This window comes from Cibotium barometz, chromosome 24 (assembly GCF_041138505.1).
Source record: "Cibotium barometz isolate CiBa-2024 chromosome 24, ASM4113850v1, whole genome shotgun sequence".
Lineage (NCBI taxonomy): Eukaryota > Viridiplantae > Streptophyta > Polypodiopsida > Cyatheales > Cibotiaceae > Cibotium > Cibotium barometz.
Window position 1 is genome coordinate 18,551,416 of NC_141069.1, and position 23,439 is coordinate 18,574,854.

The following is a 23,439-nucleotide window of genomic DNA, read 5'->3' on the forward strand; positions in this document are numbered from 1 at the left end:
TGTATCTATTTGCTCTAATTTTCCTCAAGCATCATCTTGATTTGTATGTCATCTTGCATGTATCCATACATTCCAGATATCATATCGTTTTTCATCCAGCATTCAAATCAGATAACATTACCTTTGTTTTCCCACTTCACCCAGCCTTCTTTCGACTGCCTGTTGCTGTTGCATGTAGAGCACAAACGCCTAAAACATCTGCATGGTGTTGACGTCCAGACGAAATCCTTGCTGCTCCTGTTGATCACCCATGATTCCCCTTCTACTCTCACCCCAGCGGTTTCACGTCGGGTTCACCAAAAAGCTGTCGTGACGTGTGCGGTCTAGCCGGGAACACACTGGGTGTCTGGCTGTGAGAGTTACATCCAAAATCCCAGTAAAGAGACACAACATATAACTCAGCAGAAGCTTTTCAATTTAAACAAATGGGTACAAGCTTACCAGGTCACCAACACATGGCCTCATCAATGCAATCATATAGTATATTATTTTGGAAAAGAGTTTTGTGAAGACCAGAGACAAGTAGTGCACATAAGTCACCAAAACACAACACCTATGGTATTTTAGCCTCTATGAGCCTCCCAGTAGCTCTGAAACCATGGGCACCTTCACGGGCTCCATCGACCACACTTGCTAGATTTGAGCTGAACTGCTTCATGTGGGAGCACATTCCAATTTGTGTACATATTTTCAGTGGGCTCATCTGTTGTAGAAGCATTTCAATGATAGTATCACTATACTGGCTCACAATAGCCTTGCACTCCCAGCTCATTAATCCTGTTGCACCAATCGCCTCATTGATGGCTGTTACTATTCCCGTTGGACCAGCCATCAAAGAAGTTCCCGAGTCTGCAATAGCCGCACGGCCACCAGCACAGAAACCTGTGGTCTCCCCATCAATGAGGAAATCTCCCATGTCAAACTGCCAATAACCCTTGCGAGTGACTGGAACATAGGTATGTTCCCCAATGTAATGATTGGCATCCATCCCTCCAAATATCAATTCCCCTCCCGTGTCATCATCAGCATTTCTGTTCAACCAAAATGAGAACACAGGCTCGGAAACAAGCTCCTGGTCCAGCATATTGTACTAAACAGGAGTGACATCATCCACTGCGATTTCCTTGAATCCAAGCCCAAATATGCCATCAAACTTTGCAAGCACAAAGGTCAACCTCGGCTCTTTTGTTGCCTCCATGAATTTCTGACCAGTCACCTCAAGGTCTCAAAACTCCTCCCGTGTTCCTGCAACAGCTGTGCACATCTGCTGCAGCGCCCACACAAAACACACAGGGCTCTCCTCCTCAACGAGGAGGCCCTGTTCCCTGGTTACCTGCCGCCTCTCTCTAAGGCAATCCCCCCCCCTTTGATATCCAGAATTTCCCCCCCCGTATTATCCTTATTGAATGTGATTTTTTTTTTTCCCCTTTCCATTCCGTCTGGCCAAGGTCGCTTTTTCTGAAAAGGGAGAGGGAAACTTTCCCCTTCTGCCAAAATAGTAGGTGCATGGTGGGGTATATGAGCCAACCGGGAAAAAAAAGATGCTGAAGCGCTTCAATGGCTGTTGGTCGCTGACTAGGATCCCATGAACACAAAGCCATCATAAGATTGATGGCTTCAGCACTTGCATCAAGCTGACCATTTATCATCTGCAACTGCTCCGGATGAAAAGTACCCACATTCGAGGCTAAAAATATCTCAAACCATAGCTCCTTTGCAAAAACTTCCTTCTGCAAAGTTGTTCCCAATATGTTTGACTACATTTCTCCAGTTCGTAGCATCTTCATCAGGCACTCCCTGCTCCTGATATTTTGCCTCCAAAATGGCTCCCTGTCCTTCTCTATTACCCACACAGGCTTGTATTTTAAAGCATATACACACATGTACTTCACTGTTTTCATGTCCACGCATCTCAATCCATTTAAAATAGTCTCTGAGCATGCTTTCATTGCATGGACGTGCCACAGCACGACAACGTGAGACAACCGCAACAAGCGCATTATTACTTACGAAGTGTATACATTATCGAATGAGAGAGAGAGAGAGAGGGGGAGGAAGAGAGAGAGGTGTGACAGATAGAGAGAGGAAAAATTAAATGACATTTTTTATAGATTTGTGAGTTCCTAAAGAGAGAAAAATAATGTTTTGTAATCCTAAAGCACTCCTCATCTACATACCTATCGTGATAGAGAGAGATGTGAAGTGTATCATGAGAGAGAGAGAGAAAGAGTTGTGGAGTGTATCATTGCGAGAGAGAGAGAGAGAGAGAGAGAGAGAGAGAGAATTGTGAAGTGTATCATGAGAGAGAGAGAGAGAGAGAGGAGAGGAAGAGAGAGTTGTGACAGATAGAGAGAAGAAACATTAAATGATATTTTTAATGTTTTTGTGAGTTCCTAAAGAGAAAAATAATGTATTGTTTTAATTTTTAAGTAAATAGAGGGAGAAAAAAGAAACTATTAAAAATTATGTATATTTTAAGAGAAATAAAAAAAATCATTATCTACACATCTATCGTGTTGTGAAGTGAATCATGAGAAAGATAGAGAAAGAGTTGTGAAGTGTATCATGAGAGAGAGAGGGGGGTAAGAAGAGAGAGATTCATATTTTTCGAGTTACGAATCACGATATTATAAAATAAAACGTTTAGACAATATGATGTAAACTTTGATCCATGAAATACTAATGTCGCGTTAGCAACCAAGTATCGCATGGATCAAACACAATAAAAACAATACAAGTCAAATCAAACAAATTTACGATATTTATTCGACCGCGTTAACGATCATATGCCGAAATACGCAAGCAAATTTACGACACTTTTTCGACCGCGTTAACGATCAAATGCCGCAATATGCAAAAAACATTTTATGCACTAGCGGACGACACCAACTTGCCGTGTTAACGACAAAATGCCGCCTGATTCTATGGGAATACCAATAGGATACGAACATACACTGGCCGCGTTACCGACCATATGTCCGCATTTGACAAAGGGAAGGGAAGGGAAGGGGACATCGCCATAACGATACTATGCTTGCCGTGTTACCGACTAGTACTGCTACGACGTGCCATACTTACCATAGGACACAGACTAGCCGCGTTACCGACTAAGTGCCCCAGGGTAAGCACCATTCCGAAGAATGGCCTTACACACACACACCAGTCGTGTGGCGGGCCACCCAAATCCTGCCGCGCATTGCGACAATGGGTGTCTGCCCGCACGAACTCACCCACACACACATCCCTCGTGTGGCGGACCACCCACATCCTGCCGCGCATTGCGATAGTGGGCGGCTGCCCGCACGAACACACCCACATACACACACACACACACACACAAGTTTTCATTACCTGTGTATGCTGTCAGCAATGAAATCCCAAAGGGCCCCCCGGGCCCATATATATAGAAAAATGTACCCCGTCGGGATATGTGACGACCCCTCCGGGACCCGTCGGGCAAAGTAAAAGCCCGGCGGGCCCGCCGGGGTATAGCAAAAGCCCGACGGGATTTTTCCCGGTTACCAGGTTGCTTGCCACCGGCTTTTTTGTGAACATGTTAATAACATGTTCACACATGTTATTAACAAAAAAAAATTTGTGATCACGTGAATATAAAATCAGAGATGAAGATTGAACATTTTGAATCCCCTGTAAATCTCACAGCTGCACAGGCATTGAATTCGTTGCACACGCATTGAGCACACACTTCAAAAAAGAAAAATAATAATAATAAAAGAAGGCGGCTGTGCATGAACAGTGCACCGCATGGAGAGACCCACACACCGCACCATAAAGACCGCCACTGCACCAGATAAAGGGGTGCAAAAAAAAAGAGTCTAGAAATTTTTTCATTTTCTGCCGCAAAAAATTGGGAGGTTATCTAACTTTTTGAGAGGAGCCAGAAAACACCCATCATCAAAATTTCGGTCCCGGAACCATTTTCCCATAGTGCGTCAGTATGGGAAACTGGTAAATTTTAGGCGATTTTCGATCTTGAAAATACGCTATTTTTTGGCCTAATGTGTTCGAGGGGGTTCAAAATGGGTTCTAGCAAAGTTTGAGCCAACTTGAAAATTTTTGAATTTTTTTGAAAAAAAAAACTTAAAATTTGACCTTATGCTCTTGCAGTCGGGACGTCATATAGACACTGCCATAGGGTCTAGGGCACCTTCTAGAGTACCTACGTAGGAAAGTGGGACCCAATCGGTAGGAAATTTGGCAGATATTGCTGAAACCTTTTCCGAATCCCAATCTGATACCCTTTCCAGGACAAATAGCTCATTGTCTATGGACAATCTAGGACCATCAAATAGTCATCCCTTAGCCCCAAATAGGACACCCACAAGATCTTTTAATCCAGTTGAAGCCGACACCATGGGGTTACTACTCAATGTGAGACTTCAATATGTTTACACGAATGCTCAAGGAGCTGAGATCTTTAGGGATCCACAACAACGATATCTCGTTAAGATTGCGGACTTTTTCTCAGAGCTTGATAGATCAGCACCTCTAGTCAATGACCAGGGTAACATGTACATGGGTGGAGATGGTGTTCGCTATGAAGTCACCTATCATCTAGAGAAGGTAGACAAATTAGGAGAGCTCCCTAAGAGTGAGTTCCTAGATTTATCAAAGCCTTCCGGAGCAAGGGAGTCTAGAGATGATTGGCTCATTGAGCCAGACATGCCTGGACCCATTAGGGCCAAAAACGTCTCAAAATGGGCTGTGTAAGGAATTCGCTAACTTACTAATTAGTAGAACGTTGACGGTCAAAACGGCTCCAAATTTGGTCGTTTTGGATATTTAAAGCGTATCTATGTGATTGAACACGTATCTAAGTACATATTTTAAAATCTAAAAAAATATATCTTTTTCATGCTACTCTTTAATGGCTCGTCTCAAAATTTGTCCTCTTTTAGTGACTTCATGGCAAATACTTATTTCTCTTACTTTTGAATGACCATTCCCTCCAAACGCGCTCTCATCCATTCTCCGAAAAATTTCACAAGCTTATTCTTAGTTTCACTCCTCTGCTTCTCTAAGAATTTCACAAGCTACATCTCATTCTCATTCTTCTGCGTCTCTCATCTTCTAATAGCTCTACTAATATTTTTAGCTCTGTTAGTAATGAGTGATACATCTAATCGTAAGTTTCATTTGAATATCAAGCTCAACCAAGAGTATGCAACTACACGGAGTGTCTACCAAGGACCCCTTTCATGTGCGAATGAAGCTCAACATCTTCGCAAAACGAAGGAAAGAAGCATATTGACCTATGGACAGATGGAAGTCTATATCCACTGGATCCAAGAACAGGACGATATCCTTCTTTTCACACACCACATGATTTGATTAGATTTGTTGGTGATGGAGTGGATGGCTTACTTGGTTATAGTTCAAGACTATCTCAATCACATGCAGAATATATTACATATCTTCAAAATACTTTATCTTTGAATGCAACAAAAATTATAGAACTTGAAAACAAAATAGTGTCTTTGAAACAAGAAAATGATCAATTGAAAACCTTAAAAGAAACTCCAATAAGGTTAAGAGCACGAGTAAAATGAATGCGGGATGTAGTTAACTTGACAGAGAGATCTGGACAAAGGAAAAAAAGGTTAAAACTTGTAAGAGATCATGTTACTACCCTTCTAGGATTTGACATGTCTAATGCTCAGGAAAGGGTAAGATTTTTGAATGAGCTTATGAATAGGTCGGATATCTTGAAACTTTTGAAACTTCCTGAAAATCAAACTAAAAAAAAACTAGTCTTTCAACATCTACTAAAAGATATGGACTTATTGGTCCAGCCTTCCCAAATGCAAGAAGTTTGTGACACAGTGGGAGTGAGTAGAAAGGGATACAGAGCCATCTCTAAAACCTGGTTTAGGGTCCTTAAGTATTACAAAATCAAGCTTTTGGGTTGCCTAGATCTCACAATGTTGGAAAATATAGAACTCTGTTAAATGAGAAAATTTCGAAACATTTCGGAGAGTATTTCTATATTGAGGGAACAATGCCATATGAGAGACAAAAAAAAAATCGTCTTTTGAATACAACGTTTATAATAATATTTGGATAGACATTAGAAAAGTCCAATCTTTTATGGTGAGATATTACAACATTCGAGAAATAGATTGTGAAGGAAAACTTGTATTTGTTATAAAATTAGATGAAGCTCAAATCCAAAAATGTCAAAAAATGGAAAGAATATCTATATCCCTAATGAATAAAGCATTGGACTATAGTCAAGGTAAGCTTGATTCTCCATACCACAAAACTCAATCAGAAATGGAGCTATGGTGGATTGGATCAGCTCATGTGCTAGTAGTAGAGAGTCATGAAACATTAAAGTGGCTCTTTTTACATACAGACATTCCTTCAGTTATTCAGAGCCAAAATGCAGGTGAACACCTTCATGTAGACAACATAGGTGATTTCACTGTGGAATGGCATTTGAGTACCGACCTCGAGGCATTGAAGTGTATGTTTGGTGTATGTAGAGGAGCAAATACCAAATATACATGTCTTTATTGCATGGCAAGCACAGGGACAAGAGAATGGCTTGCAGAAAATGAGATTGAAAAACCACCATCCAGAAATAATGTGAATGTTGTCGATTATCCAACTTCTGTTAAAATTTGGGATCCAATTCTACCAATACATTTAAAAAATGTGCATATATGTACATTGCATGCAGAGATAAGAATCTTGGACAAATTGCTCCGACTTCATCTGGACTATGCATATTCTATTAAGCCGACTAAACTTGCAGATGAGTGCATAGAAAAATACGAAGCCTTGCTCTCTCAAATGGGTTACCATGGTGGCGAAGTGCATCTTAAAAAAGATCCTGTTCTTTCTAGAGGTACAGGTGATGTTCTGCAAGATGTTTCAATGGGAGGAGCAAAAGCAAGAAGATTTTTGAGCAACCATGACACCAAACAAGTCAATGCAATGTGGAACTGCTGGAAACATCTATGTGTCATTACCATAAATGTCAAAAGTAGACCAGATGTAGCCAACAAACGTATGGAAGTTTGGAAAAAACTTGACAATTTTTTCAAAGTCCTAAGACAACAAGTTGGTTCAAATACTTATGTAGATGATTTTAAAAAAGCAATAAAGCTTTTAATAAAAGCTATCATAGATGCTTGGGGAGAAAAAGACATAACTTATTACTTGGTGAGTGTTCAGACTTATCAAAACAGTTAAAATTAAAGTGTAATTTCTTAAATTTACTAACAAAGAATTGTCTTTGTAGCATATTCTTTACTTGCATGGACCATATTTTGCTACAGAAGTACCCCTTGCAACATGGAACACAGAAGGAATGGAAAAGTCTCACTATCAAGCGAGAACTTCCTTTTTCAGATGTACCAGAAGAGGAGGTGGTCAAAGAAGAAGCAATGCACTTAAAGAATTATTCAATTGGTTCTACAGGAGGCAATTACAAAGGATGAGATCAAAGAATCAGTAATCTGAAACTACACAAACACCTCAAGATAGAGACTAATGATTTACTAACACATTTGTACCTCTTACAAAATATTTACTGAATTATAATCAGTCCTTGCAAAATATTGTGTGTACATTAGTTTTTGATTCTCTTGGGACTATTTGGCATGTCACCTCTGTATCTCAAAAATTTTCTCCTTCTATAACCTCCAAGAAGATTGATATCTGACTCCTTAGCTGCAGCTGCATAGCTAGAGTAGCAAAGAAAGTATCCTGCCCTTGAGGCATTGAAACGTGCAGCATATCCAAAGATTCTAAGAGGAGCAGCTCTCTCTAGAAGCAAGACCTTGTTAGCATTTATTTGAAGGGGAGTGTATCCCATGAACCTTGACAACACCTTCAAGGCAAATATTGGCAACTCAGCATCTTCAGAGAAGTTCATGTGGAATGCACAGAACACAGCCTTATCCAATGTAGGTAAGTAGTGCATGAGAGCAGATGAAGGCCTTCTTGACCTAGTCTCTGTAGCTTTCACTCTGTTGCCTTTAGCTCTTCCTAGAAAATCATCCTTATCAAGCAATTCAATCTGCAAGACAAAAACCTCACTTTAAAAAAATTACAATCCCAATAACATTTTGCAAAAGATTAAAAGGAAACTACCTTCTGCAACTCATCCTCACTTACTACTTTGTCTTTCATCAAGTTGCATGAGCCAACCCTTTCCACTTTATCAGAATCTACCTGAAGCTTGAAATCTCTGCCAAAAGACTCTACACCTAACTCAATAAGCCTGTTCTCAAAATCCTCATCTATAAGGGAAGGTTTCTCCTCATCCACTCTTTTAAGGCACAAGGCAAGTGCATCAGGAGCAGGGATAAATGAGTGGTCAGATGTTTGCAAATCAAGTGCCAAAAACTCTTCCTTTGACTCTACTTCTGTATCAATAAAGTCTTTGGTCACCTCACAAGCTTCTGAAATTGAGTGGTCAGATGTTTGCAAATCAAGTGCCAAAAACTCTTCCTTTGACTCTACTTCTGTATCAATAAAGTCTTTGGTCACCTCACAAGCTTCTGAAATTGCTACAATACAGTAGTCTTCCCTGATATTGAAGAGACATTGAAGATAGGACAAAGGAATAAAATCTTTCTCATTGATATAGAAGAAAGGAAGGCTTGGAACAGTAATAGAGGATTCAGATATGTTTGCTTCCTCTGAGGGCTCTTCAATAAAAACAGTGAAAGCCCTAAATTCAGCAACATCAAGATTTGCACTTTCTTTCTCCTCAGCTTGAACATCAATTTCTTCCTCTTCTAAAATCTCACTTTTCTCTAGCTTTGAGACTGTAGTGACATTTAAGTTTTCTTCCTCCTTCTCTGCATCAATTTCTGATTCTTGCTCTTTATCTTGTATTTCTGCTCTCAAAAATAGAAAAAAAAGAAAGGATACATCTTTGGGGACAAGGTTACAAAGCTTTTTATGAATTGGACAAGAAATGGATGAAGGGCATGTGAAAGAGATTCTATTTGAAAATCTACTGAACCTCTTTGTAACTTTGGCTTTCTCCACTGACAGCTGAGTAAAATCGGTAAGGTGACAAAAATCATTGTCTCCGATATGAAAATAATTAGCTTCAATTGACATTTCAAATTGTTTGTACTTCTCTTCAAGAATGTCCTTAAGCTTCATCAAAACATCTGAAAGAACAAACCTTGGATTGAATATCTCCACTACATCTACATATACCTTCATTTCATGACCATCTTGCAAAATAGCATTCAAGAGTCTTTCACTTGGGCTTTCTTCAACAAGTTCATGTCGTCCCTCAACACTTTTACTCATTGTGATATTTGAGAAAAATGCTGGAACAATTCTGAAGAAGGCTTGGAAGTCTTTATATGGCAGAGCCCGAACTAAGCGAAAATAAGTGGTCCAAAAGTTTTGGAATGCTTCTATCGCTTGGTGCGGGCTTTGGCAATTTGAAGGTTCAAAAAAAAAAGAGAGAGTTTTGCAAAATAGAGCTTGGAAGTCACTATATGGTAGAGCCCGACTATGCAAAAATAAGTAGTCCAAAAGTTAAGGGTCTTGGCAATTTGAAGGTTCGAAAAAAAACGAGAGAGAGTTTTTGACAATATCCAATGGAGCACATGGAGCGTGGCAAAAATACCTTAAATAGTGACCGTTCGTGCCATGTGGCAAAAATGATTGCATGACACGTGTATCCCCAACGATCCTATGTACGACAGATTCGAGGTATAAAATTTTAATTTTCTTGAAAACATTTCTATTTTTCACCGACACGGTATCAAGCGAAATTGCTCCTCTGAAATTCTCGGAATCTTCTTTTACCCTTCTCACCCATATCAAGCGATAACGCTCATCCTAACATCTCGGACCTTCTTCATCACTTGGTTTCGGATCCTTTCCTATCACTTGGCCATACCCCGAATCAAGTGATAACGCTCATCTGAACATCTCTGACCTTCTTCATCGCTTGGTTCCGGATCCTCCCCTATCACTTGGCCATACCCCGAATCAAGCGATTGAGCTATTTCAATACTTTTGGAAGCTATTCATCGCTTAGTTCCATCTCCTATAGTCATAGCCCGAATCAAGCGATAGAGCTAATCCAACCAATTTGGATCCACCCCATCGCTTAGTTCCGGCCACTGTTAGTTTTTTTATCTCAACTTACAAATCACCCCGATCGGGTCTATTCTTTTTCTTTAACTTCAATGGCGAGGACAAAACAGACTACAAGGAAAGTCTACGCCCCTTTGGAGACTAAAAAAGCTCAAGACAAACCAGGATCTTCCAAAAAGCCAATTGTCGATGAAAAACAAGAAAAGCCTCCTCCAAAGCCTCGTGCTAGGGCAACAGCAAGAAAGGGATTAAACTATCAGGTGAAGTCACTAAGAGAGATCAGAGTGGCACAGAAATCTACTAATCTTCTCATCCCTCGACTGCCATTTATGCGGGTTGTCAGGGACATATCAGAAAGGTTAATTGGCAGAATGAGAAACACAAATCTTGATAAAGTCCGATGGGAGTCACAGGCCCTTATGTGTCTTCAAGAGGCTCCTAAGGATTTTTTGATCGACTTTATGAATGATGGATACATTGCTGCTGCATTTGCTCATAGGATCACTCTCATGAGCAAAGATTTTGTGCTTGTGTCCAGACTTAGATACAAGTTTGACAAAGCTTTGGAACCCATTCCAAGTCAAGATATGAGGGCTTTTGAAATTCTAAATATTCCTCCAGCAAGACAACCCAAACAATCAGTTGTTATTGAAGATGTTTCGCATACTTATAGTACAAGAAAAGCTCAAGATATTAAAGAAGAAGTGGAGAAAGAGAGAGAGCAGGAGAAGATTACAGAGGATGCTATTCTTTCTCAGCAAGTTGAAATTCTTTATGCATCCAAATCAGAACTTTATCAAAATGTAACAGGTCAAATGGTAGTAGATGTCTCCATGCATGGAGAGGATGAGGTTTATTGTGACATTGCCCCTGAAGACACAAGTATACTTGTAAATCACAATATTGAGATATGTGACACAGTCCTCTTTATCTATCTAAGGTTTGTGTGGATTTCCTTTTGCTTTGATATTTTATTGATATTTCTCAGATTTTATATTTTATTGATATGTTTTGTTTATGTCTCCAGATGTCTTATGAGGGATCTTCCTGACTCAATGGCTATGCAAGTGACCATTCTTGATCCCCTTGTTACACAGTGCCTTTTCAATAGGCAAGGGGATCTTGCAAGTTTTCTAAAAAACTTTGATATGCTGACATGCAATTACATTGTATCCCCTTATGTTGAAGTGTAAGACACACTCAATTATCTTTTGTCCATCATTACAATATTCACAACTAATTGCACTATTCATCTTATCACAGAGGCCATTGGAGTCTTATTATCTTCAATCTATTGGATAAGATGTAATTTTTATGAATTCTTTAGCATCCATTCATGGGATAAGTAAAAATGTAAGAATCAACTTTACCATGGTTTATGTTCTAGAGCAATATTTTGTTAGTTTTCAATTGTTTGGTCGACCCTCAATATTTTATGCTTGCAGTGCTGCCAAACTTATCTTGAGTTTCCTAGGTTCCACCTATGAAGACTACAAACTTGAAGATTTTAAGTACTACAATCAGAAAGTTCCTTTGCAGAAAGACTCAACATCTTGTGGATGGATGGTGCTTGCTAATGCTTGGAGATATCTTGAGTCAAGATTTAGAATGACAACACTTACTGTAAGTTCATGTAATGATAGCATTGATTGATTGGGTCAATACATTTAGTGACTTTCTCATATTAAGAAATTTTATCATTTTCTTTTGTCTTAGTTCATGAATATCCAGATTCTTGGATAAGTTGGGTAAGGGAGAAGGCAGTCTATGGTTTTGGAAAGATCTATCAATCCAGTTGATCCTGATTCCCCCTTTCCACCTGAGAAAGGAGCCAAGGGAACAACTTCAAAGAAAAGAAAAATGGAGGAGAAGAAAAGCCATGTCAAGGATGGCTCATCCAAAAAGAAAAAGACCTCTGCCAAAGAGAAGAAGGAAAGAAAGAAGAGCCCTACTAAGAGCGGATCTTCCAAGGGAAAAAATAGCACTACTAAAGAGAAGACCCATTCTAAAGGGAAGAGCCCTCAGGCTACAGAGAAGAGCCCTAGCCCTCCTGCTAAAGAGAAGACCCCTAGCCCTCCTGCTAAAGAGAAGAGCCCTAGCCCTCCTACTAAAGAGAACAGCTCTTCACCAGCTCAAAGAGAAGACCCCTGTCAAAGAGAAGACTCCTATCAAAGAGAAGACCCCTGTCAAAGAGAAAACCCCAATTAAAGAGAAGACCCCTGTCAAAGAGAAGAGTGCTACTAAAGGTCTTCCGTTCCACTCACCAGTAAAATTTAAAATTCAGAAGCGTCGTTCATCCAACAAAGAAAGTAAGAGGGCAAATGTTGGCTCTCCATTCAATTTCTTTTTCATGTTCCCCAAGAAGATTGCCAAGTCTCCAAAGCCAACCTCCAAAGAACCTTCTCCAAAACCAGACCCCACTGCCAAATCTCCCTCGCCAACACCTAAAGATCTCAAAGAAGAGCCCAACTTACCACCAGTTGAGGAATCCACTGCAAAGTCTTCCTTTCCAACACCTCAAGAGCTCAAAACACCGAAACTTGAACCTCAATCAGCCAAATTTGATCGAAGCAAACAGAAGAGAGAAAGATTCTCTAAAGATCCAGGGTCATCCCATGCCAAAAGAAAAGTTGATTTTGTTGAGTGATTCTACAAATTGGCTTTTGTTTTGTTCATTTTGTCCATATGAATACACCCTTTTTGGGACTATATTCTGTACTAAAATTCAATATCAACAATTTGATATTCAACTGTTAAACCTTGTTTTGTGTTGCGAACAATATGTTGACCATTTTTGTGAAGAAGTCAAGATGAAATTTAGCAGAATATATTGATTACATTATTGGAGAAATCCTTTTCAGCTTAACAAACTTGCCCTTGCAAGTGGCTCAAATACAACTTTTTTTGGGGGAAGACATGTGATGCATGAGGTTACACTCTCCATCCTTGTACTGACAACAATATCATCTACTTTGAATCTATATTCAGGTGATGTTTCGTCCAGAAACTCAAGCAACTCTCTTACATGTTGTAGTCTCCAGTTTGATGTTACTATAAGGTTCCTAGGATCTATGAATGGATGTACTATGATGTTAAATTCAAACTCTGGACAATTCAATTCAGAATCCAAAGGGACCCAACTACCAAGCTTGCTTTTCCATCTCCTATAGTCATAGCCCAAAACTAGGGATTGATGACATAGTTGGTATGAGATAGACATAGAATTTGGGCTTACTCTACAACTGATATTGTTGCCAATATGAAAAGTTTCCTTGGTACTCCATCCTTCTCCAAGTACAGTGTCCAGATCAATCGTAGATAGTCTTCTATTAAGCCACATCGTTCTTGTCCTCTCCAATTCCATTGTATTGAAACATGCCACAAAGACATGTATAGGCAAGAACTATTGAATTTTTATCCTTCTTGAAATCCTTCCAGAAGACATAGCTTTAAGAATATCATCTTTGATTTTGGATTTGAAGCTTGTTATGGTATTTGGATCAGGAACTTCCCATTTGAGTGACATTAATGTGGGAATAGTTATGTCATATAATTCTCCATGGACACATTCTCTTGATGGAACCCTGTATTCTGCAATATACACAAAAATATCCACTGATTTGTAAAATGAAGGTGGTTTGTCTGCATACATTACATCTGCAATCCCCTTGTGAATTGCTTTGAATGTGCCACTTAAGCTCTCAACAGGCTGCCACTCCATAGCTGTTGATGGAAAGATAATTGAAATTAAACAAATAACAAATATATCAGAAGGAGAAATATTGTGTTGTATCAAATAGATAAAGTTTTGTTAAATTACAGTAAGAATGGAGAATTGGATGTTCATCCAAGTTCAACACCATGTCTTTGGCCATGTAGACATGTTGAACTTTTGCAAGCCAGCCATTGTTGATCACTTTGAAGGCAAGAACACAACCTTTCCAATGGGATTTCACTTCATATCGCTTGGTTCTTTTCACCTTGTGGGCACCTTTGCAAGAGGGAAGCATTGTTACCCAATCATTCACACAAAAAGACATGGGTTTCCAAACACCATCCTCTCTGGTGTTATGAAAATCACAAGAAGTTATATTATGAGAAGGACGATGTGAGGACTCCATAGAAGCTCACAGATGAGAGAAAAATAGTGAGTCTTTTGAAAATGCAAAGAAAGGAGAATAAGCCATATGCCAAAATGGAGGGAAGGTGGAAAAGGGAATGAGCCATACCAAAATGGAGGGAAGGTGGAAAGTAGACGTTTGAAAAAAATTGGTGATTTGTCATTAATAGCATTGTTTTCAAAGCCTGAAAAGAGAAGATTTCGTATCTTCCTGCTTGATTTTTTGAAATATAAAATGGAACAAGATGTCAATATTTGGACCCAAACTTTAATGTTAGCCATCGTAAACGTCTAAATTAAGCCGTTTTAGCCGTTCGCCACTAAAATACAACTGTTAAGAAGACATTTAGAGGAGACAAGAATGCCATACTTTTGTATACGTGTCAATTCACAATTGGACAATTTCTTAATCCTTAGATTAACAAACAGCCCTTTTCTAGCCGTTTTTGGCCATAATGATCCAATGCCCAGTCCTCAAAGCCATCCATAGATGATTTACTTTTTGTAGATCTAAATTTGGAAAGGGAGAGGAAAGGCAAGAGCAAAATGGATCAAGGGGCTGAGAACCAATGGGAGTTTGTACCACAAATTCCAGTGACAAAGGTCTTTCAGGATGACCCACTTCAAGAGGTCTATAAGGACTCTTTAGAAGGATATTATGCCACAACTAGATTGCTAGAGCTAGATCTTCCTCTAGCACTTGTGGTGGTAGTCAACAAGCTTCAGGATACCAAAACTGAATCATTGATAAATGGGCCAATGAATACCGAACCTTAGATTGGAAGGAGATTCATGAGCTCACGTGGAGAGCACAACCATTATTCATGGAAGTCTTCTCAATTAATACAGCTAAACCAGGAGAGACAGCCTTTCTTGGAGAAACTGTTGCTCCTCCCCTACGAGAGTTCACTAGAGAGGGACCCTCAACATCAAAGTGGACCACTGCAAGTAGCCCAACTCTAGCACCAAGATATTATCCCACACCAAAAGTGCGACCACAGATCACACCACAACAACGTTTCTCTCACTATGACAATCGTCGGAGGATAGGGGAGGCAACTCGGCCTCCCATAAATGCAGCTCCTGAAATGCGGGTAACAGGATCTTTGGAGAGGGTTGGTGAGGCAAGTAATAGGGGACCCACACTAATTCGGGATGCATATGGACCACGTTACAAAAGAGAGGAACCACTGGTAGTGAGAGGCCGTAGGCCTGATGTTAATCATTACCCCAGAAGATGAGAAGCCCACCCAGAGTAAATTAATTTCTCTCTTCTTAAAAGGACTCAAAAATTCAACACTGGAAGTTAATGAGAATATGTCCTCGATTATTTCACCTCCATTATCTGAGGTGGGTTTTACCAGGGGCACAGAAAACAACTTTAGATGCCCAAGCATCCAGGAGGAAGTTCAAACAATTATTTCTCCTAGAAGTAAGCATACAATGAAAACCTTACCATCTTATTTGGGAGAATATGAGAACTGTTCTCAAACCTTGAGGATATCCTCCATGCATCAAAGGAGATGGATATGGGTATCGTGCAAGCTATTTTGTCAGCACCAGTGGCTTGTACCTTACCTTTGCTTGATTTGATAAAGCTTCGATCAGAGTTGTGGAATGATATTGCCACATGTTTGTCAGAGCAGGTATTGCTACAAAAGGGTCACCATCAATGTACTATACACCTTGAGACAAAGATTGTTATGCTAATTCCTATCAACAAAGTTGGAAAATTTTGTGAGGACCATTAGGGATATGCTACCCTCCCCCTAGAAGTGCGAAAAGTAGCTTCAACTACAATAATTGATAGTGGAGTGGGCATTGTGACAAGGTCCATTTGGGAAAAGTGGGGCAAACCAGCTATTAGGAGTACAAGGATGCGCTTGCAGCTAGCACATGGAAGCTTAGAACATCCCATTGGGTTGCTAGAGAACATATTGGTCACCACATGTGGGATTGAATATGAGCACACATTTGCAGTAGTGGATTTTGGAAAGTTTTCAAACTATGAAGTGATATTGGGTAGACCATTCATGCGACAATTTCAAATGATCCAAAATTTGGGATACAATTATTTGTACCTCCGACATGATTCTGTCATCACAAGGGTCAACCTAAAGAATCACTCATATCGTGATGTAACGCGGCCATGGCTGGCATGTTCCAACTAATCTAGTCACTGCTCAAAGAAGGCAAGGCAAGAAGGAATTGTCAATTTGGCTACCCAAAGATGCGTACAAACTTGTACCATCTAGCCTAGTTGCTAAACCTACTAAAAAACATATCTTTTCCAAGCCTAAGCCTCAGTTTGTTACTCATTGGGTCCCAAAGCATGTTCTTAAAGCACAAGGCTATTATGAGGGTGCAATAGCACTTTGGCTTCCCAAATGCCATGGTTTGCTAGATCCAGAAGAGTGTATCAATAAGATTCCACAAGCCACTCTTGGTTTTTCAGATCAATGGGTGCAAAGAAAATCAACACAACCTTATCAAGATAGGATAGGTGGTTGTGATAGCAGCTACAAATCTCCTTGTGTTGACCTTCCAAAAACATGTATTGAATCACCAGTTGTCCCAACTTCTCCTTGTTACACACTTCCACCATCAACTTGTGTACCTAAGACAAATCCAACTTTACATGAGTCTCCTTTCAGCATAGATTCTAGCACTTCACTGCCTAAATCCTCTTATCTTACTCAAATTCCTCGACAATTGCTACCCTTCTCACCTGTTAAGAAGGACATACCCAAAACCAAAGGTAAGGCATTAACACTACAATTGAAGCTCTTTGGTAGATCAGTGTTTGAATAGTCTCACTTTTACTAATGTGGGTCCTTCTGCCATTACAGGATTGTGTTCTTTTTGAGATTATTTTTGATAGGGATTGTAATGCCGGATATGAGTGTATAAAGTTTGAAGTTTCTAAATTTCATTATTCTATGCCCAGATACCTCCTGATGGATACTTGGCGAGATACATGTCCACCATGCATTCACCCTGATAGTACTCAACCTGAACATCGCGGGGGTTATAGTGATCCTCCTTTTCAAACTCATTCTAGGTACTTTTATGCTCCCTTAGGTGAAATTTGCTGTGGCCATCACTTTGTCACTTTATTCTATCAACAGCATCATCCATTTCCACATTGTCAAGAATGTGCACAACTCGTATTAGGGGAAGCTTCACACATTTGTTGGCTATGCCGCTCTTACTTTCGACGATATGGCACGGGCTTAATGAAACAAATTGTGGGAATTACACCCCAACGCCATAACCTTCTTGATGTGAGAGTACCAGATCGAGGACAAAATCAACATAGATTACCTGAGGAGGTTCAAGCACAACAATGGAGGGATACATGCATAAATAACTTGCAACCACCTATCTTGCAAGCCCTTCTTTCCCCAGCCTCAACATGTCAATTTTGGATCACTATGAGCACCTAGATCAAGCAATTCCAAAATCGGCATTGTCTGCTTAACCTTCCCATAGAACCAATGACATGTTTTAGCGAGGAAGCACTCCTTCCTCTACCACCTTCTCCAGAGGCCGTAGATGCCGGCTACAGGGTTGTCCTTACATCCTGAAGTGATTGATACAATCTTTCTAGCAGAAGTGGACATGGATCCACCGCCAGTGCAAGGATAAGTTCATTAACTCCACAATAAGATCTACAAGCTAGGGCACTTTTCTCCCACTGGGTTTTTCCCCTCGGCTATATTCGGTGATTGGTACCAATAACAAATTTTATTCTTTTCTTTTCTTGTTTGTTAATAAGACATTTTGTAGAGATCTCAGCTAAACAAGAGCATACAAACACGCTCCAACAGTCCACCTACCGTGCACACAAATTAAGAAGGGGGGAGACATGCAATGCCTACAAAGAAGAAAAGAAGTAATTTGCACATCTATGCATCAAGACAAACGCGCCACATCAACGCGAGCACTACAACAGGTGTATTCAAATCATAATCTTTTGTTCTTTATGTGCTTTTCACTTTTGCATATATTGTTTGCATGTTCACACACAGTTGACTGGTTTAAGTTTTAAATTAGTTGTTACTATGTGGCGAGTGATTTCTAGATTCTTAGAGGACTTAGTAGAAGGTATTTCTATTTGGAGACGGTGTAAGACATATACCAACGGAGTATGCCAAGTTCTTATGCTCTAGAAGCATATTAGTTATCCCTAGTTGTAGCTACCACTTAGGTATGGGCTAGGTGCTACAATAAACAAAAATTTACGAAACACATGCCCTAAAAAATATATAGAAGTGACTTGAGACATGACGTGTCTACGGCCATGTGGAATGCTTGGTAGGACCTTGGGTTGTTTTAGCACCTTGGGGCCGATGCCCTTGTTTCCATGGGGTGAACACTGACATCTATAAGATTAAGAAGAAGACCTACAAAGACTCTATCACCTTGATAGATGCTGGTAGGACTCTTGGGTACATTATGGGCCCTCGAGACCGATGCCCTCATCTTCATGGGGTACTCCTTATGTCAAAAAGAAAGAAAAGGGTCTGTTGCCCTTGAGATACTTAGCGGCCTTTAGATTCTCTTGGCGGAGGTCTCTTAGCCATTGCTTGGGTCTCATTGGGATGGAACCTTTCTCTTTATCAAGCTAAAAATAATAATTCTCTTTAATCTTCTGCTCTTTATTTAAAAATTAAAAAAAACAAACAAAGAGAAAGAAAGAAAGAAAGGTCCAATCACCATGGCTTATATTTAGGAGTAGGTTTGCCACTTAGGAATAACTTAAACACTTGTAGGACATTGAGACTGCGGTCATAACCTGTGGTGTACAAACACACTTGCCTTTGCATAGCACTATCTCTACCACTTAGTCTCACTTTGACTAGTCTTTACTCGCTTCTTTTAGCACTCTTTAAAACTCTAATCGGCCTTTCACTTGCATGCTCACGTGTGAGATTGTCATTTCTAGTTTTTTTTTCAATAAAAGGCTTTACTTGTCTTCCATTGTTTTTTGCAGCTTTTGTTTCTACCACGCCCGAGGACGTGCGTGATTTAGGAAGGGGGGAATGTTCCACGGGAACACTTACGGGAACACGGATTATGGAAGGAGGCCGAAAGTAATTAATGCGAGAGAGTGGGATTGTAGCCATGGGAACATAAAGACGCACATAATTTTTCCATATTTTTGTGCCGAAGTGCAATGTAAATCGTTTTAGGCCAATGTGGGTTCTAAATGAGAGTTCTAAGTGTATTAAGCAAGGCTCACTTATGGGGTTGTCTGCCCATGTGTGAAAGAGGGTTAGTGAAAGAGGCCTAGGGTTAGGGTTAGTGACATCTTTATAAAAGAGATGTTAGCTGAAGAAAGGGGATTTTTTTTGCCATTCTCATAAGCTATTGAGTGAAGCTCTTGAGCTCTCAAGCTTTGGCAACTCTCTAACTCTCTCTCTATTGTACTCTAGTGAGCATCAAGCTCTAATGAGTATAGCTCCACTTCTTTCTCTTAATCTGTTTTAGCATCATTGAAGTAGATTAATCTATCATTAGTTGAATGCTTCTTTCTTTCTCTTGTGTATGTTGCATGCTTGTAGTGTGTGTGTGTAGTCTCCATTGATGCAAGCTCTTGCCAACTTCATTGGCAATGAGTTATTCGTGGATAGACTCTCTCTATGAGCTTGTGGGTTTGTGAATGTTACATTCTATGCTTGCTTAAGCTTGTGGGTTAGTAGATGCACGCTTATGGGTTTGCTGGTATTAGGAAAAGCTAAGATTTAATCAATGTTTGAATGGGATTAAGAGATTGCCATGCATTGCTTGTTCTCTTGATTAGTGTAGTGTATTTAAGGGATTGAGAGATTGATTGAGGTGTTGAATGGTTGAATCGTGAAGTGGTGGTTCGTGTATGTGAGCTCTCCCTCATGGGATAAGCCTTCATGCACTAATAGGATCGAGTCCTCGGATGATTGACATTGTGTTTCTTAACACATTTGTCGATCGGTAGTACTCTATGAGCACTATATTGCACGGTAGAGAGAACCGCTCTACAGTAAATCCAGACCAGATAGCTAACCTAGTACTAAGGAGATTGGGACAAACCTATCACCCATCCATGCAGCCACAACAACAACAGCGAATGAGGAGTGTACTACCTACAGGTCCTCATCTTTGTGGAGCATGTGGCGGTAACCATAAAAACGAAGAATGTAATACCTTTTCTCCTCTAGTCACAAACCAACCCACAAAGAAGTGGTGCCAGGCCTTTGCTTGGAATTTTACCCACACCACACAGGAATGTACTCCCATTGCAAGAATGAGACAAGAGCGTGAGCAGCAAAAGGGTGCAGTGGCTCCACAAATGCATCAACAGTATACTAATTTTGAACGTAAGCCACCGATGGCACAAGAGCAAGCACCACCTGTACTTGGAGTTCAACCTCCTGCTCCTGGGACTGCTCCTGTGAGGTTTGTTGACTATGACAATTCAAATATGTGTAGAGACTTGGAAAACTCAAGCTATGTGGAGAAGGAATATGCATCATATTCATCCAAGGAAAATCTCTTTGAAAGTCCCACATATCCAAGCCAAGCACAACCGGGGAAACAAAATTCTTTGATGTTGCTAGGCGGCTACTAACCTAGGACTTCAGGCCCCTCTGGTCAATGGCAGCAAAGGAAAGTAGAAGCCAAACTAATGGGCCCCTGTTATGAGTGCAGAGAAGCCCATTGGGCTTGTGATTGTCCACATCGCCAAAGGCAAGCAGCTCGATCCAATACAACAGTACCACAGTTTCCACCAATTGAAAGATATTTTCTAGGGTGTTGTGTAGAACACTTTCCAAAGGATTGTTTGCTGAAACCATATGAGAAAGGCACCTCTCAACCAAAGGTCTCACTCAACTTTGTAGAGGCAGTTCCATCACCACCTTCATCAGAGAATGAGGATGTCGTGCCATTTAGAGTCATGACTAGATCACAGACACGAAATGCCGAAATGTAGAGTGATGAGACACCTCGAACTAAGGATGCAAAGGCAAATCTAGTGGACAAGACCCTACATTCCAATAGAAAAAGGACCACTAGGAGGAAAAAGAACCACAACAAGCAAACTAAGAGTGCATCCACTAGTTCTCAAGAAGTCTCTAAACAAAACATGAAGGATCAAGCTTTTACATCCCAAGAAGTGCATGAGGAGCATCAACCTCAACTTGGGCCTAGTACTAAACAAGATGAGGCTAGTACAACGGAGGGGTTCTGTTTTTGTGGATAAGGTGAACGAGACTCTAGATGCCATCATTGATGCTCATAGAAGTTGTATTGCAGCTTTATCTGAGCTACCCAAGAAACTTCAAGAATACCCAAACCCTCGTGAGGAGAAGATCAATCTAGCTGTACATCAGCAACTCATTAGGGAAGCTTAATCAATACTTGAGGGCCCACCTCCACCTATCCCTTGGGGCCCCACCTCTCTTAAGCCAATGTTAGAAACCATACCAGAATTGTCATCAAGTTGGGAAATGAAAAGTGAGCTGATCTCACAAGCTCATAGAGAGAAGTTTGCACCAATTGACACCCCATTGAAAGAAGGCATTTTGCCACCACCTACTCTTGCCTTCCCATGCAATGATGAAGTTATTGATGCCAACGAGGACATAGCAAATGAGATGTGGGTAGCAGTTCATGAGAAAGTTAATGAGAATATGTCCTCTATTATTTCACCTCCATTCTCTGAAGTGGATTTTACCAGGGGCATAGAAAACAACTTTAGACGCCCAAGCATCCAGGAGGAAGTTCAAAAAATTATTTCTCCTAGAAGTAAGCATACAATGAAAACCTTACCATCTTATTTGGGAGAATATGAGAACTGTTCTCAAACCTTGAGGATACCCTCCATGCATAGAAGGTTGACAAAGGAGATGGATATGGGTATCGTGCAAGATATTTTGTCAGCACCAGTGGCTTGTACCTTACCTTTGCTTGATTTGATAAAACCTTCGACCAGAGTTGTGGAATGATATTGCCACATGTTTGTCAGAGCAGGTATTGCTACAAAAGGGTCACCATCAATGTACTATACACCCTGAGCAAAGCATGTTATGCCAGTTTCTATCAACAAAGTAGGAAAATTTTGTGAGGACGATCAGGGAAATGCTACCCTCCCATTAAGTGCAAAAAGTAGCTTCAACTACAATACTTGATAGTGGTGCAGGAGTGGGCATTGTGACAAGGTCCATTTGGGAAAAGTGGGGCAAACCAGCTATTAGGAGTACAAGGATGTACTTGCAGCTAGCACATAGAAGCTTAGAACATCCCATTGGGCTGCTAGAGAACATATTGGTCACCACATGTGGGATTGAATATGAGCACACATTTGCAGTAGTGGATTTTGGAAAGCATCCAAACTATGAAGTGATATTGGGTAGACCATTCATGCGACAATTTCAAATGATTCAAGATTGGGGATACAATTATTTGTACCTCCGACATGATTCTGTCATCACAAGGGTCAACCTAAAGAATCACTCATATCGTGATGTAACAAGGTCTCCAATAGATGAGTTTGATTCTGCTTCATCTCAGGGCTCAAGAGTTACATTGTCAGATGGGCGAGAAGATCTGTGGATGTGTGGAGCCTCATGTAAGGATTTCAACACTGAGAGACTTAAGGATAATCGAAGTGTAGGAGAGAATACAAAAAGAAAACGAGTTTAAGAATGAACACTCTCGACCACCACCTCACTTCTCAGGAAAGAATGAATATCTATACTATGTCCAAGCACAAGATAGTATCAAATACCAAGTAAAACGATTAGATGGATTCCAACCAGGAGAAAAGCTAAAAACTGTTAGCAAAAATTACAAAAAAACAAAGAGACCAAAACAAAAACTCAAGTCTTAAACAAATTCAAAAGGAGAGTGTCGGAAGTGCAAAGATAACGGTTGAACAAAAAACTCTGATGCAAGATTGCAAAAGAGAGCTGAAAACTGCATGGTCTTCAATTAGTAATGACTCAAGAGCAATTAAGAGTTGAAGGTGGGGTTAGGGTGCCACATCCTTTGCCTACTCTCATAATTAGAAGTGCAATGCTTACCTGAACACTCACCCCATAGCCTTGGAAGTCATGCATCGTCCACATCAAGATTGCTTTGCAGTTGAAGTCTCGTGACGAGGGAGGCCTGCTCACATCATGCACCTTGATACCTGTTACATATCTGTAACACCGCTACGAGCATTACCACAAGAG

At 40.3% G+C, this 23,439-nt stretch overlaps 1 pseudogene; it reads right to left on the reverse strand.

Annotated features, from left to right (window-relative positions):
* Positions 1-538: 538 nt before the first annotated feature.
* The window catches only part of LOC147624977 (phytepsin pseudogene), a 78,255-nt pseudogene continuing 55,354 nt past the window's right edge, over positions 539-23,439 (reverse strand).